This window comes from Carcharhinus amblyrhynchos, chromosome 15 (genome assembly GCF_965287045.1).
Source record: "Carcharhinus amblyrhynchos chromosome 15, sCarAmb.v2.hapA, whole genome shotgun sequence".
Classification (NCBI taxonomy): Eukaryota; Metazoa; Chordata; class Chondrichthyes; order Carcharhiniformes; family Carcharhinidae; genus Carcharhinus; species Carcharhinus amblyrhynchos.
In genome coordinates this window covers 27,392,996-27,409,497 of record NC_137338.1, presented here as the reverse complement: position 1 = coordinate 27,409,497, position 16,502 = coordinate 27,392,996, and the positions used below count along the sequence as shown (strand labels likewise).

The window sequence follows — 16,502 nt, the reverse complement described above, 5'->3', positions numbered from 1 at the left end:
CGGGAGCACAAGTTTATCCGTTATGCACCATCAGACATACTTGAGCCAGCATAACCCCAGCCACCTTTATGCTTCCATTTGCTTTGCAATATTGAACTGTATATATGTGAAATTACCATTTCCATCCACTGGGCTGATCACGAACCGCAAAACATTTCTTTCTCCAATTTAACTCCAATGCACATTAGTTGTCTTGTCAAAAAATTTGTACCCACTACATTTTTGAAATTTTACACCATCCTTGATTTCCACAGCCACCCTGGGTGGCCTATTCCACACGATTTCCACTTCTGCACAAGGATTTACATTCTTCTTAACCAAGTCTTCAAGTCTTGGATCTTGAATTAATACATCAGGATCTGATCTTTCTCTTAATTCTTAAGATCTAAAATCACCTCCGAAGGAAACATATTGCTTTATAAAAGCCTCAAGTTTTGCATTAGTGCATAGGGTCTTCCAGATCCATCCAAGCAGGCAGATGGGGCCTCGATTTAAATGTTTCGATGACACCTCCAGCAGTGCAGTGCTCCCTCAATGCTGCACTGGAGTTACCACCAGAACAGCAAAACAACAAATTTTTAGTCAAAGTTTGAAAAATCTAGAGCTATTTTACATTTTATAAAGGAAGGGTGAATAGCAGTTATTTTCATTTGCCTGTTAAATATACTTAAACAGACAAAAAAACACTACCTCATGATCCATTAGAAGCCTCTAATTTGCCTAAGTTCATGTAAAGAAATCTATAATTTCCTTTAGTAAAAAATGATATTTTTTACTCCACTACTCCATAGTACCACCCCCACATAAAAACATCTCTTATACTAGGAGTTCAGTGTCAACTAGAGAAAGGAATAAGGATCTAACAAAGTGTTGGAAAAAGAAAAAAATGAATTGCTTCCAGAAACTCATTTATTTCTATGGGTGATGGGGTGGGGAGAAAAACATGTGGGATGGTATTCTCCAGCTGTGCTCATTCCAAAACCAGAGAATGCCGCCTAAGGTTAATGGGACCGTTGCGTGGTCCGCCCCCCACCCCCCCACCTGCTACAACTTTCATGGCGGGCGGGATGGGAGAATTCCCCACCCCCACCAGGCTGTTTAAAGCATTAAGAGTAGAAAGGCAACAAAAATAAAACTGCAGAGAAACATATAAAATCTTGTATACCTATAGTGCTTTCCACAAAAATTGGATCATTCAAAGCACCTCACAACTATTGAAACACTTACTATTGTGGGCAGTTGAATTATCTTCCCACTAGCCATATATTGATGATTGGACAATCTGTTTTTTTTCTGAGGTTGATTTGCATATAATATATTGGCCATGATACTGGGGATAACTCCCCTGCTCTTCTTTGCATTAGTGCATAGAGTCTTCTATATCCACCCAAGCAGGCAGACGGGGCCTTGATTTAAATATTTTGATGGCACCTCCAGCAGTGCAGTGCTCCCTCAGTGCTGCACTGGAGTACCAGCTTTGATTTTTATGCTTCTGGAGCCTGTGATTTAGGGGCAGATGTGCTACCAACTTAGCTACAGGCTGAGGGACAGAAGGTTTTAAGGAGTGTACCTTGCCCATGGAACTCAGGGGGTAAAAACTGTTGTTGGATAGGCCTCCTAAACTACCCTACCTCAGACAACTCATGAAGCAAAAGATCAAGCGAGCCAGAAGTAGAGGAAATTTAAAGGATCATATATCTTTTTTTTCTGTGGTGTAAGGAAGCAGACTGCAATAAACTCTGCAACAAAGCTTGTATGAGAGAATTAATCCTTCAAAGCTAAATGAAATTAAAGGGGATTCTGGAAATGGGTAATTGGATTTCCTGGCCATGACACAGTTTCTGAGAAGTTGGACCCTGGCTGAGATTGCCATGGGGATGAAAGCTAGGTTTTAAAAAAGGCAAAACTGAAACTAAGTGGTTGGGTTACAGCTTGTGATCAGCAGCAGAACACAAAGATTCTGCTGAGGGAAGAGAAGACAGATCTCTCTAAGGTAGAAATCAGTTTTTCGTTTTGGCAGAAGACAGGAGCTCTTGGAATGTAAGAGCTAGATTTAAAAAAAAGTCTAAAAACTGGAAAGCTGAATGATAGCTCAGAGTCACTATGAGCTGCGTGTTTCATCAGAAGTGACTAAATTGTGAACCAGTGAGTTATTGACTGATCGGTTAAAATGGGACTCGAAGAAGCCACATCATTAGGACTGAGAGAGAGAAGGTACCTCTGCTGTTGATAATAACACCCAGGGAACTCAGGGCTGAAAGCTATTGTTGGATAGGGCTCCTGGTCTACCTTGTACAAATAAAGAACAGCATATTATGAAACTGTGCAGCCACACAATGCTGAAAGGGAACACTCATGCTTCTGAGACATACCATTGTTACATTTACCATTTAAAGTAAGATTCAGAGTTGTTAGTGAATTGCAGGTTTAATTTTGCATTGAATCATACAATCACAGAATACTATAGTGCAGAAGAGGCCCTTCAGCTCATCATGTCTGCACCAACTCATGAAACGCCCTGACCTGCCATCCAATCCCACTTGCCATCTATGTCATTTATATAAATTATGAACAGTAGGGGGCTCAGCACGGATACCTGTGGAATGCCACAGGTCAGTGGCCTCCAGTCACTATAGCAGCCATCTGTCACCACCCTGCTAAGCCAATTATGAATCCACCTCATCAGATCACCCTGTGTCCCATGTGCATTAGCCTTCTTAATAAGTTTCCCATGTAGGACTTTGTCAAGGGCTTTGCTGAAATCCATGAAATACATCAACCACACTATCATCCATACACACATGCTCAAAAAGTTCAATCAAATTTAGCAGGCACGACAATCCTCTGACAAAACCTGCTGACTATCCTTGATCAAACCTTGTTTCTCCAAATGGAGGCAGATTCTCTCCTTCAGTATCTTCTCCAGTAGTTTCCCGACCACTGACGTGAGACTCACCAGTTCCCTGGCTTGTCTTTACAACCTTTCTTATATAGTTGGACCACATTGAGTTTGGCTTTGACTTGTAGAAGTTTTAAAAAGTGAAATTAGTCCACTGATTTCTTTCATTGGGGTTGTTTGTGGATTCCTTTCTTTTCAGGCTATTGGTTTCTAAGGGGGTCAAAACAATAGGTTTACACTAACACATCTGTACACATTTAATCATTCCTTCATGTCCCAAGAGTCTGATGAGGTACTTGCTAGAGGGAAAGGGGAAGCACCAACCACGTTCAAACGACCTAATCAATGCTGCTTATGCGAACAGGGTACAGCTTGGAAGCACTCTTTCCCCACTAGCCCGAATCCAAGACACTTGGGATGGGTGTGGCTGCCCCCACAGCTCATCCAAGAGTGATCAACTAAAGTAGGAAAATGTAACCTCCCCAATGAGTCACTCAGTGATGGGCAGAAGGCCACAGGAAGGTGTAGTTACCAGATCAGTCAGTATCAAATTGAACTCTGAGTGAATAATGTTTCAACGTGGCAATGCTACTACTCTTAAGGCTAAGGCAAGATTCCAGTAGCTTTATTTTAAAAACGAAAACTGAACAAAAGTGTTCCAATTACCTTCCCATTCTCCCACTAGATCTAACAAGGAGTTAACCAACACAAAAGCTACCAAGGTTAGAGAAAGCAGCTAAGGCAAGACAAGGTAGTTTGGTTAATTTCATGTCACTGGACCTCATTAGACTGATTTCATTTAAAAAAAACACACGACATTCTAGGGCAGAATTCTCCCAAAAAATTTCAAATGTTGAATTTGTGGGAAAACTGGTGTAAATCATGCAGGTTTTTTCAACGGGTGTTCAGACTACAATCTCCCATACTCTGTGTCCTGCAGAGGCCACCAGTGCGAATATCATTAGATTTCAGAGGTTGTGGCCTATTCCCGCCTGGGAGGTTCAAGCCAGTGGGCCTCTGTGCATGCGCCTCCCCACTTGCTGAACAGCTCAGGACCCCCACAATGCTGTCCCCCCTACTCCCCTTCTGCCAGATCACAGTCCTCTCCCCCTTCCCCCCACTCCACCCAGGTCCCAGACCGACCCAATCTCCAGTTTCTCCCCCCACCGCCTCCTGCAGTGCCAAACACCTCCATTCTCCCCACAGTACAGACACCCCCATGGGCAGAACCCCACCCCCCAGCCTCTCCAATCACTGGCCTCCCTCCTATTGATCAGTGCAGAATGGCAGCATGACTCTCCAATCACCTCCTAGGATCTGTCCATCCAACTGGCCTCAACTCCCCGGGCATTGCCTGATGCCCAGTGGGCATGGGCCCATTGCCCCTTGGATAGTGAGGGGGCACAGGCTGGCATTGTCAGGCTGCCTTTACCCTGGGGGCACCCCTCTCCTTCCCCCCAAACCCTCCCCCGCCACCCGACCTCCTGGGCAGCCCTGAATGCTCCTTTTCATTCCAGCAGGGTAACCCCCAGTTCCCCGACATTTTTGCGTCTCCCTGCTGATTTCTGGTGCAGAGCAGACAGCGCTGAAGATCCCTTGCTGAGAGAGCCAAGAGCGGTGAGAACGCTCGCGGGAACTCTGCGGATTGGTCAATGCGCAATTCTCACAGTCCGCTGCACCAAGAGAATTGCAGTCCAAGTCTCAGTCCAGTTTCTGTAAAGTTGACCGGAGTTCCATCAATTTGATGATTGCCATCAGTCTGAAGGCATGCTTGCACAGAAAATGGTGCAGCAGAAAACCAATAGTGTTGAATTTGCTGGCATGTGTGACCTAGATATTTCTAATATAGATGTGGTTTCCAAAAGAGAAACCAAGAGGAGGAAAGTGTTTCATATCTTGAAACGCTCGTCCACGATGTCAAAAACATGACCAAAACAGCTCTCCAGAAATAGCTGCAAAGAATGCAGTCAAGCTTAGAAGCAGGCTGAAAAGACCACCGCTTTTTGCAACACTTCGCTGGATTGCAACGTTTAACTTTTGGTTTGAGTAACTGTTGTTCCCCTCTGCCCTCAAGGTTGAAAGATTTCATGTTTCAGCTGTGAGGAAGGATAATACCCAAAGTGTTAAAATTGTATGATTTTTGTAGAGATGTTGACTGGTCAGTCATAAATTTCCAGCATTTTGATTCAGACTTCCGACATTTTTAACTTTTTAAAGAGTTATTAGCTTCGGAACAAACTGCATGTGAAAGTGCCCCTCCAGAGACAGAAAAGCATTGCTAACATTTAAAATTACACTTCATGAAAATGGAACAAATTGGCATCCACCCACAGGTTCCTACCTTGCTGTGGAATCACTGCCCTCACACAAATCAGTTTCCGATTCAGAGCTCAAACCTTCTTGCACCGACAAGAAAAATAAATAATCTCAAGTATATAAAAAGTTAGCTGATATGCTGTGCACTAAGGAGTGAGAGCGGGGGGAGGAGGTGGAAGGAAGGGGAATGAACTAACTGTTGTAAGCCATTTTTTTAAAAAAGCTTGTTTTTATACGTCACCCCTAACATGTAAACATGCCCCTTACAAAATGGATAGCAGGCAAAGGAATTGATATTAGGAAGTGTGGCCAAAGATTTGGACAAGGAATAGATTTTTACAGAGGATTTCAAAGGAAGGGAAGCGCTTCACAAGCACATTGGGCTGAATGGTCTTCTTCTTGTAGGAAGATTCCGTGGCCATTTATCCATTCAAGTCATAGAATGTGATCACCTTGAAACTGTGTGTATGAATGTACGTTAATCCCTCATAAACCCACAGGATGTGGAGCGGTGGCAATGTTACTGAATGTTTTCAAGGAGCAGTCAGAAATCTAGTGCATGAAGGCACAGATGCCAATCCAAATTGGTGGGGGTGGGGATGGGCAGGGTTTGCTAGAGATTAAAGGGTGGTGGAGGCAAGCCCAAGAGTGATTTTAATACAAGAATGTGTATTTTAATCTTAAGGTGCTGAGGTGCAATTGGTAGCCTGTCTAGGTCAGCAAGAGCTGAGGTTGTGGACAAGCAGTTCATTATTTAAGGAAAATTTGTTCAATCAGAAAAAGCCCAAGTTACTGAAACTTCCATTTTGAAAGAAGAAGAAAATATGCCACAAAAGCTCAGGTAAAACAGCATCTGAAAATCAAATGCAAATCAGATACTAACCAAGATGGCATCAGAGCGTGGTGACTTCTTGTGAGCTGTGCCCTCTGATTCTATCTTTTTCTCCCTCTCCTTTCCTTCTCCATGTGCTTGGCGTGAAGATGCCACTGTTGGACTGGGGTATGCACAGTAAGAAGTCTCACGACACCAGGTTAAAGTTCAAAAGGTTTATTTGCTAACACGAGCTTTCAGAGTGCTGCTCCTTCATCAGGTGAGTCTTCTCTATGTAAGGTATGCTTTGTCTGTATAGCACGTACAGAATACTTTTCACTGTACACTAATACTTTTGACAATAATAAATCAAATCTTTTAAAAAATCTGTGGAAAGAAACAGTTAATGGCTGAAATTTTACGGCCATGCCCACCCGGAATTGGCACGAGTGAGGCTCACAGAACAGAATTCTCCATTGGCCTTGGGCGGGATTTTACAAGCCATGCCTAAGCAAAGTCATAAAATCCCTGCCAACATTTCAGGTCAATGACCTTTCATTGAAGTTACGGATGCATGGCAACGGTTGGGGGAATTTTAAGAAACCCATCAAAAAATGCTGAGATTTTCATCAAATTTTTAAGGAATTAAAATTTAAAATGAATTCCCTCCAGCTTCCTGTCTAAATCATTTGGTTGCCTTTATTTTATTTTTTGCAACATTTACAACCTGAACTTCAAAGCATTGCTGAACAGAGGAAGGTTGGCTCAGTTATAACAGTGATGAGATATCCAAGCAGTTGCTTAGGACTTCACTCATCCGGATTCTTTAACAAACACAGGAGGGAACTTTGTTGCTTCCACCCAAACAACAGTTAGACGTGAACATACGAATTAGGAGTGGGTGGCAGCCATTCGGCCCCTCAAGTCTGCTCCGCCATTTGATAAAATCATGGCTAATTTGATTCTAGCCTCAACTCTACTTGCCGGTCTACCTACTCAACCCTTAGATTCTTGATCGACAGACAGTGAGTCTAAATCAGTGTTAAAAATATTCAATGATTCTGCTTCCACTGCACCTGAGGAAGAGGATTCCATAGCCCAATGTCAGTGAAAGAAAGAAATTCTCATCACTGCCTTAAATGGGAGATCCATTATTTTTAAACGGTGTTCCCTAGTTCTAGTCTGTCCCACAAGGGTCCTATATGTTTCAATGTAATGCACTGAATCATACAGGACCCTTGTCCCATATGTCATTCTTCTACACTCTGACAAATACACACGCAACTTGTCCCGCCTTTCCACATAAAATAATGTCCTCATTGCAGGAGTCAGTTTAATGAGCCTCCTTACCTATATTTCACCCAATGGTTCTTCAAGTACAACATCAATAACCATTCCTGCAAGCAAATGATGCACCAGAAGTTTGACTTTCTTTTCACAATATTTGTTCTTGGGGTGTCGATGACAAAGGTAATGCACAGTTCATCGCCTATTCTAATTCCCTTGCAAAAATGTCAACCATGTAAGTGTAGGACTGGAGCGACAAAGGGATCAGATGTGACCACTTTCTAATGTTCATCAGTGAACCCAATGCAGCTTTCATGGACAATCAAGCAGCTCTTATGGTAATTTTTCTGGTGCTAGCCATTGATTTACCAGGTTTATTGAATTCATGAGATTACTAGTGGAATTGGTAAGATCATGGGGCAGCACAGTGGTTAGTGGTGTTGTCTCACAGCACCAGAGACCCTGGTTCAATTCCAGCCTTGGATGACGGTCTGTGTCTAGTTTGCACATTCTCCCCATGTCTACGTGGGATTCCTCTGTGTGCTCTGCTTTCCTCTCTGTCCTACGATATGCAGGTTGGATGAATTGGCGATGCTAAAATTGCCTCTTAGTGTCCTAAGATGTATTGGTTAGGTGGATTTGCCATGCTAACTGCACAGGGTAATGGTGATAGAGTGGAGGGAAGGGCATGAGTGGGATGGTCTTTCAGGGAGTCTGTACTGGAGGGATTCTATGATTTGAGTTGTCATCCTTTGGTTACTAGTCACATAACCATAACCACTGGGCTAACATACCCGCTTCAAGTAACTTAATTAATCCTTGCACACCCTTATAGTCTTTGGATAGTAGAAAAATCAGGCTGTGTATAGCAACAACAACTTGAATTCAAAGGCATGTTATCAATTAATATTTGACACTGAGCCACCTAAGGAGATATTAGGGCAGATGAGGTCAGGTATTATAAGGAACATCTTTAATGAAGTAAAGCAGCTCATGGCAGAAGCTTAGGCCTTGAGCAGATGAAAGCAGCTCCTTCAACTGTACATCAATTAAAATTAAAGAGATGGGCAAGAGGTCAGAATGAAGGAGCAGAGATATTCTCAGAGGATTGAGAGGCTGGAAGAGATTAATGAGCTAGGGAGGAGCAAAAGGCATGATAGAATTTGAAAACAAAGTTTATTTATTAGTCACAAGTAAGGCTTATATTAACACTGCAATGAAATTACTGTTAAATACCCCTAGTCGCCAGAATCCAGCGCCTGTTTGGGTCAATGCAGCTAACCAGCACGGCTTTCAGAATGTGGGAGGAAACCAGAGCAACCTGGAGGAAACCCATGCAGACACTGGGAGAATGTGCAAACTCCACACAGACAATGACCCAAGCTGGGAATCAAACCCTGGTCCCCAGCGTTGTGAGGTAGCAGCGCTAACCACTGTGACACCCACGAGGATAAGAATTGAAAAAAAAATTGAGGAGTTGCGTAAATTACTTAACCATGTTGGCTTGGCTGTAACTTGTGTATGTTTTTATTCGATTAATGTACAATGTATAGAGTTACATAAATATGGAACAGAAATATTGGGAGTGATCAATTTGTGGCCTAAGAAATTTCACAGCATCATGTTTTAGGAGGTAATGAATACTTGATATTCAACAATGGAATGCCCCAGGTTAAGTATATAAATATTTATTTAGTACAAGGTGCTAACTTAGTTTTTCAAATGCCACGTTTTCTTTATGGATTGAAATGAAGCAAACATTCTCCAAAATAATTGAGGTGAAACTAGAATAGAAGTGAACAGAAAATAGAAGTGTTATAAAAACTGAAAATGCTGGAAAAAACCCAGCAGGTTTGGCAGCATCTGTGGCAAGAGAAACGGAGCCAACATTTCGAGTCTCTTCATGAACATTAGTGTCCTGCCTTTTAGCTTTTCCGATTGTTTACACTGCTTGTTCCATGGAGCTGGGTACCTGATCAAAGAGGAGCGAAATACTCCTCGAGTAAAGAACCTTGTAAAATACAGGGGTAAACTTGGGTTTGCACTACCTGTGGCCCAATTGAGGGTAGTCATGATGTGGGGGTGCTGGCATTGGACTTGGGTAGACACAGTAAGAAGTTTCACAAGACCAGGTTAAAGTCCAACAGGTTTATTTGGTAGCAAAAGCCACCAGCTTTTGGAGCGCTCACCTGACGAAGGAACAGCGATCGCTCCGAAAGCTAGTGGCTTTTGCTACCTAATAAACCTGTTGGACTTTAACCTGGTGTTGTGAGACTTCTTACAGTTGAGGGTATGTAAACTGTCAAATACAAAGGACACCAAACTGATTTCTGTCAATCATACGACGTTGAAATGACAAAGGAATAATCCAGCTGGGGTCCGAGAGATCTGTTTGGAAGGAAATTCACAGAATTGAATGTGTATTTTTCACAGGCTGGCCCAGTGGATACAGGATTAAATTGAATCAAATCCAATGGCATTTAGCCTTCCTGTGATTTTGTGAGCAGGAAAGGACTTTGTAAGGAAGAATCCCAACAATGGGCTGAAGTCCTGCTTTGGCTGTGACGGCTGAATGCTCGGTGGAGTGATCGGTTGCTGGCAGTGGAGCAATATGAAATGATGAATTAAGAGTATTACGTAAGAAGCACACAGCTCAATATCAAAGCCTCTTGGCTTTAAGCTTTTTTCTAAGCCATTACACTAAATAAACCTAGTGACAGCACCATTTTAGAATGTGTGCAGCTTCAGTCGTCTTTCCCTTGAAGGTCAGGGAATGCGTACAATCAACTGTTCAGAAACTGACCTGAAGTAGTTAGTCAGTGCTGAGGCTCTGTGTCAAATTTAACTTTTCTTTTTCCAATGCTGGATAATATCAGTATTAAAGCACATGCTGGTGAAGATGATTTTGATATCCAAGGCCAAAGCAGTTAATGTGAGTGCCTTTTTTGTGTATACTGACAAATATTAGCTATTACTTGACAGAAGTAGAGAGTCGGTGAGCAATAGATTTGAAGTTCTACACTTTTTGCTGTGAATGCTTCTTAAACATACATGTCCTCAAGTTGGTGGCTTTTGTCATATCTTGGCACCTGAAGCACTGTTAACTACAGGATTACACAGCAATTGCTGGAAAGTGGGGTTGGGCCGAGTAGTGGTTTGTTTTGCAGCCAGCGCAGACCAGATGGACAAGTGGTCTCTTTCTGTACAGTAAACTTTCTATCATTCTATCTTTGTTGCAGAAGTAGGTCAACAGCTCTTGAATGGAACCGAGCCAACGCTGGATCACCACAGATCTCAATTAGAGGAACTACAAATTTTAATCATGATCCATATGGAATCTGCCTGAGATCTGACTTGGCACTTGAATTTGAGGAGGTTCAGAGTGGCACGGAGTGACGTCATGTCCGTTGTCGATCAGAAGTTCCCACTCAATTCTATATTTAGTGTGGATTCTTACGGCATGAACCAAAAAAAGCATAACAACCTATTTGTGCAGAGTGGTGGCACAACGTTTAGTTGTGTGAATTGGTTGTTGCTTAACAGCGCTAGGGACGTGGGTTCAATTCTCAGCTTAGGTCACTGTCTGTGTGGAGTCTGCATGTTCTTCACGTGTGTGTGTGGATTTCCTCCAGGCGTTCCAGTTTCCTCCCATAATCTGAAAGATGTGTTGATTAGATGCATTGGCCATGCTAAATTCTCCCTCAGTGTACCCAAATAGTCACTGGAGTGTGGCAACTAGGTTTATTTATATTAGTCACAAGTAGGCTTATGTTAACACCAAAATGAAGTTACTTGAAAATCCCCTTGTCGCCACACTCTAACACCTGTTTGGGAACATTGGGTGAGTAATCAAACATGGCCAATGCACCTTACCAGCATGTCTGTTGCACTATGGGAGGAAACCAGAGCACACAGAGGAAACACACACAGACACTGACCTAAGCCAGGAATTGCATCCGGGTCCCTGGCGCTGCAAGGTGGCAATGCTAACCAATGTGCTACCATGCAGGGTCGAGGGGATTTTCACAGTGCAGTGTTAATGTAAGGCTACTTGTGACACTAATAAATAAACTATTTGTTAGGAGGCAAGGTCAGATCCAAAAAGTCAACCTGGGGGAGCAAAAATGATTCACAAGTTCCTTTCAGTTCTAGCATGGCCCTCATCAGCAAAGGGTGAACCAACTGGGACTATTTTTTTAGCATTGCAAATATCTGGTTCACAATTCACATGTTTTTAAATATAACCTTGAGCCATTAGGAATTAAGGATTTAACTGCAGATAATGGGAGAATCTGCTTGAGAAACTGATGAACAACCCTAAAGCAAATACAATTTGAAAAGCTTGGGGTTTATTACATACAAATTAATCAACATATCCCCAACCTTTCAAGAGATTAACAGCTGGAAAGGTAAAATTATAAAACAGCAGGTGGCCTGACTTAATTAAAGGACAGGTGACGTGCTATTCCAGGAAAAGATACAAGTTAGTCACATGGTTTCCAAGAATTAAGGAGAGCTTTGAAATTAAAAGGTTGTTAATTTGCATTTCTACCTGGGGACAGGCCATAGACTCTGGAACATTTCATCAGGATTAGAGAATAGTGAAATGTAATCCCACTATTTAAAAAGAGAGTTAGAAAGAAAACAAGGAATTATAGGCTAGTCAGCCCGACGTCAGAAATGGGGGAAAAAATCTAGAATCCATTATCAAAGTTTTTATGGCAAAACACTTGGAAAACAGTGTCAAGGCCAGACATCTGAAGGAGAAATCATGGCTGACAAATCTACTGGAGTTCTTCAAGAATGTAACTAGTAGAGTTGATGAGAGGCAAACCAATGGATATGATTTAATGGACATGATTTAATGGACTTTCAGAATGCTTTCAACAAAGTCCTACGTAAGAGATTAGAGGTAGACTGGAGGTAGTGAGAAGGATAGAAAACTGGCTGGCAGATAGAAAACAGAGTAGGAATAAATGGGTCTTTTTCCAAATGGCAGGCAGTGACTCGTGGGGTCCTGCTGGGAGCCCAGCTATTCACATTATACATTAATGATTTAGATGAGGGAACTAAATGTAATACCTCCAAATTTGCAGATGGCACAAAGTTGGTGGGAGGGTGAGCTGTGAGGAGGATGCAGAAATCTGTGTGTGATTTCAACAAGTTGAATGAGAGAGCAAATGAATTGCAGATGCAGTACAATTTGGATAAATGTTAGGTTATCTACTTTGGTATCAAAAGCGGGAAGGCAGATTATTATCTGAATGGCCATAAATTAGGAGAGGAGTATGTGTAATGAGATCTGGGTGTCCTCATACACCAGTCACTGAAAGTAAGCACGTAGGCACAGCACGCAGTAAGAAAGACAAACAGCATGTTGGCCTTCATAGCGAGGGGATTAGAGTGCCACAGCAGGGATGTCTTGATGCAATTACATAGGATCTTGGTGAGGCCATACCTGGAGTATTGTGATGTGGAGATGCTGGCATTGAACTGGGGTAAAGACAGTAAGAAGTCTCACAACACCAGGTTAAAGTCCAACAGGTTTATTTGATAGCAGGAGCTTTCAGAGCATTGCTCCTTCTTCAGATGAGTGAAGAGTTGTGTTCACAAACAGGGAATTCATTGGCACAGACTCAATTTGCTGTATGCAGTTTTGGTTTCCTTATCTGAGGAAGGTTGTTCTTGCTGTAGAAGGAGTGCAGAGAAGGTTTACCAGACTGATTCCTGGGATAACAAGACTGACGTATGAGGAGAGATCGAGTCAGTTCGGATTAGATTTGTTGTAATTCAGAAGAATGAGAGGGGATCTCATAGAAACCTACGAAATTCTAACATGACTAGACAGGGTAGATGCAAGAAGGATGTTCCCAATGGTAGAGCTGTCCAGAAAAGGGGTCACAGTTTCAGGATATAGGGTAGACCGTTTAGGACAGAGTTGAGGTGAAATTTCTTCACCCAGAGAGAGGGGTGAGCCTGTGGAATTTGCTACCACAGAAAGTAGTTGAGGCTAAAACATTGTCTGTTTTCAAGAAGCAGTTAGATATAGCTCTTGGGGTGAAGGGGATCAAAGGATATAGGGAGAGGAGGCAGGATCAGGCTATTGAGTTGGATGGAGTTGAGGAGGAACTTCTTCACTCAAAGGGTGGTGAATCTCTGGAATTCTCTGCCCGTTGAAGTGGTGGAGGCTGCCTCGCTAAATATTTTTAAGATGCGGGTTGATGGGTTTTTGATAAGCAAGGGGATTAAGGGTTATGGGGAGAGGGCGGGAATGTGGAACTGAGCCACGACAGATCAGCCATGATCTTATTGAATGGCGGGGCAGGCTCGAGGGGCTGGATGGCCTACTCCTGCTCCTATTTCTTCTGTTCTTATGATCAGCCATAATCATAATGAACGGTGGTGCAGGCCGAAAGAATTAAATGGTCTCCTCCTGCTTTTATTTTCTATGTTTATATGTGTGTCACATAGCCATGGAGATTCAAGGAACCTAGTGAGATTCTTTGTTTTGAGTTTATTTCTGTGAATTTAGTTAGTGTATAGCCAGCAGACAAGACTTGGTGGTGTTAGGAAAAGCAACCAACCATGTTAGGTTTGGACTTTATGTAGCTGATAGCAACTTGAAAATGGAGAGGCAGAGCCAGGCCTACACCTGAAGTAGAGCAAACCAAATACTGGATCTGTTATCCGTGATGAAGCTTGCGTTGGGAGCTGGCATAAGATAAAGTTGGTATGGGGGAAACGACTGGAAGTTTTAATTAGCTGGAAGCTAAATGCAGAAATCCTGAGGGAAAGGCAGTTAACCTTGATGCAGCTGGAGTTCTGGAAGTAATTAGCTTGGTTGTAGTTTGAAACCGCAGCAGTCAACTGTTGGAAACCAAGCATTTTTTGGAGACGAATTCCAAAGACATAAGTTCAAAATGTGAAAATCGGAAACTCACATCAGAAAGAGGAAGTTTCAATGAGATTAGTTGGCTCAGTGTGATAAACGTCCGGGTGAGTTCGAGAAATTTATGGAGTCAACATTGGTTGCATCTGTTATTTATTGTGCAGTGTGGTGTACCCCACCAGAGTTTGCCTGTTAATTCACTTGTGCCTCATACTAACCCTGAATATTAAGAGTATAAGATAGATATTGTAGGTAGTTTTATTTGGCCAAATTTGTAAAGTTTATTTTTGCTGTTCCAAACTGGCGGACTCTTGTGGTTTTATTCACTTCGTAAGTGCCTTGAATCAAAAACTTTGTCTACTTTAAACAATACATTATTGGTCCTTAACCCCCCCCCCCGACAATCGAGCATCCAGCTAAGAATTACAACACTATTACATAGGTAACTTGATGTTTATAAGTTGTGTATATATTTTGATAGCTTTCCGCAGGTTTGATTTCCTTTACTCTTAGCTAAATTTCCATGGATTAGTGTTCATAGGATAGTGCAACACAAAGAGAGTCCATTCAGCCCATTGAGAGCAAACCATTTCTTCAGAAGATCAAATTGGTCAGTCCCATTTTCTAGCTCTCCCCATACCCCTGCAATGTTTTCTCCAAGTATTCATCCACTTCTCTTTTGAAGGTTACTCCTGAATTTGTATTCACCACCCTTTCAGGCAGTGCTTTCCAAAATTCAGTAGGTGTGTTGTAACATGCCTTAAGGAATAGCAGCATGCCATCACTTTAAGGGAAATGTGTCACGTGATCCAGCCTGTGTTTCACTTTGGCCTGATGCAGAACAGACACGGCAGCTTTGGTGTCCTCAAGCTTTTTATCCTTGCCTACCTATTCACATGTGCCTAGAATAAATAAATGAACACACAATGTGTTTGCATAATCCATTCCACGCAATTGGCACCCTTCATATCATTACAACATGTGTTATAGGGTGAAGAAGTTTTCCCACACAACACTTTTTTTTGACAATCATCTTAAATCTGTGCCCTCTGGTAATTTCCACCTCCTGGAAACATCCCTCTATTTATTCTAAATTTAACCCTTCATTATTTTAAACACCTTTATCAAATCTCCTTAGCAGCATCTGCTCTTAAGGAAAACATGATGTGGAAACGCTGGTGTTGGACGGAGTAAACGCAGTAAAAAGTCTCACAACACCAGGTTAAAGTCCAACAGATTTATTTGGCAGCACAAGCTTTCGGAGCACTGCCCCTTCATCACGTGAGTGGGAGTTGTGTTCACAAACAGGGCATATACAGACACAAACTCAATTTACAAGATAATGGTTGGAATGCGATTCTTTACAGATAGGGAATTGCTCGTGAAGATTCGCATTTCAACCATTATCTTGTAAATTGAGTTTGTGAACACAACTCCCACTCACTGATGAAGGGGCAGTGCTCTGAAAGCTTGTGCTGCCAAATAAACCTACTGGACTTTAACCTGGTGTTCTGAGACTTCTTACTATGCTTAAGGGAGACCTCAGCTTTTCCAATCTATTCATGTAATCGTAATCCCTCATTCCTTGAAAAATTCAAGTAAATCCTTCTGTCCCCTCTCTAAACCTTTCATGTCCTTTCCAGATTTGGACACAATTGCCAGAACTTTACCAGCACACCTGCCCCGGAATTGGAGCAGCTGCAATTCACAGAACAGAATTTCCTGCTGGCCTCGGGCGGGATTTTATGAACCTCATCCGAGTGAGATCCTAAAATACCGGTCAGTATTCCAGCTGGTGTCAAAGAAGTGCTGTCTCTTTAAAGATATTATAAAACTCTCACATTTGGTGGGGAGAGAGTGAAAGAGAGTGAAAGAGCACGAGACCTGTTGGGATGGGAACCCTTTTATTTGAAGACTCCGCCTAAGGTCACTCTGGACATTATATTCCTATAGTATTTGGACGATTGAATATATCCAGTGCTGATTTTGCAGATGTTTTGAAAGACAAGGAGTCAGGGGCATAGACAGAAGAGTGAAATTGATCCTCTATCTGAATGGCCATGATCTTATTGAATGGCAGAGCTGGCTCAAGGGGCCAGCACAAATTGGAGGGAAAAGGCTTACCTTACCAGGGAGTAAAGTTAGTAGAACCATTAACCCTAACAGAATTTTCTTTCTTTGTATTCTGTGCTTCTACATACAAAATGCAAAACTTCAAACATTTCATTGACTGCTCTGTCAACCTGTCCCTACTGCCTTCAAAGACTTGTGCACAAATGCCCCAAGTCTCTCCCTCTTCT

The 16,502-nt window shown here is 42.3% G+C and overlaps 1 protein-coding gene and 1 long non-coding RNA gene across 2 annotated transcripts in view; one reads left to right on the top strand and one right to left on the bottom strand.

Moving 5' to 3' along the window:
- The window catches only part of LOC145353179 (uncharacterized), a 67,528-nt gene extending 56,629 nt beyond the window's left edge, over window positions 1–10,899 (top strand). Inside the window, exons 3-4 of the long non-coding RNA XR_013888655.1 lie at window positions 6,230–6,306; window positions 10,553–10,899. This is a non-coding gene — a long non-coding RNA (uncharacterized LOC145353179). The remainder of the gene's footprint in view (window positions 1–6,229; window positions 6,307–10,552) is intronic.
- Window positions 1–16,502, bottom strand: part of LOC145353178 (calcipressin-1-like) — a 75,679-nt gene that overhangs the window by 43,802 nt on the left and 15,375 nt on the right. The gene's annotated exons all lie outside the window — the stretch shown is intronic.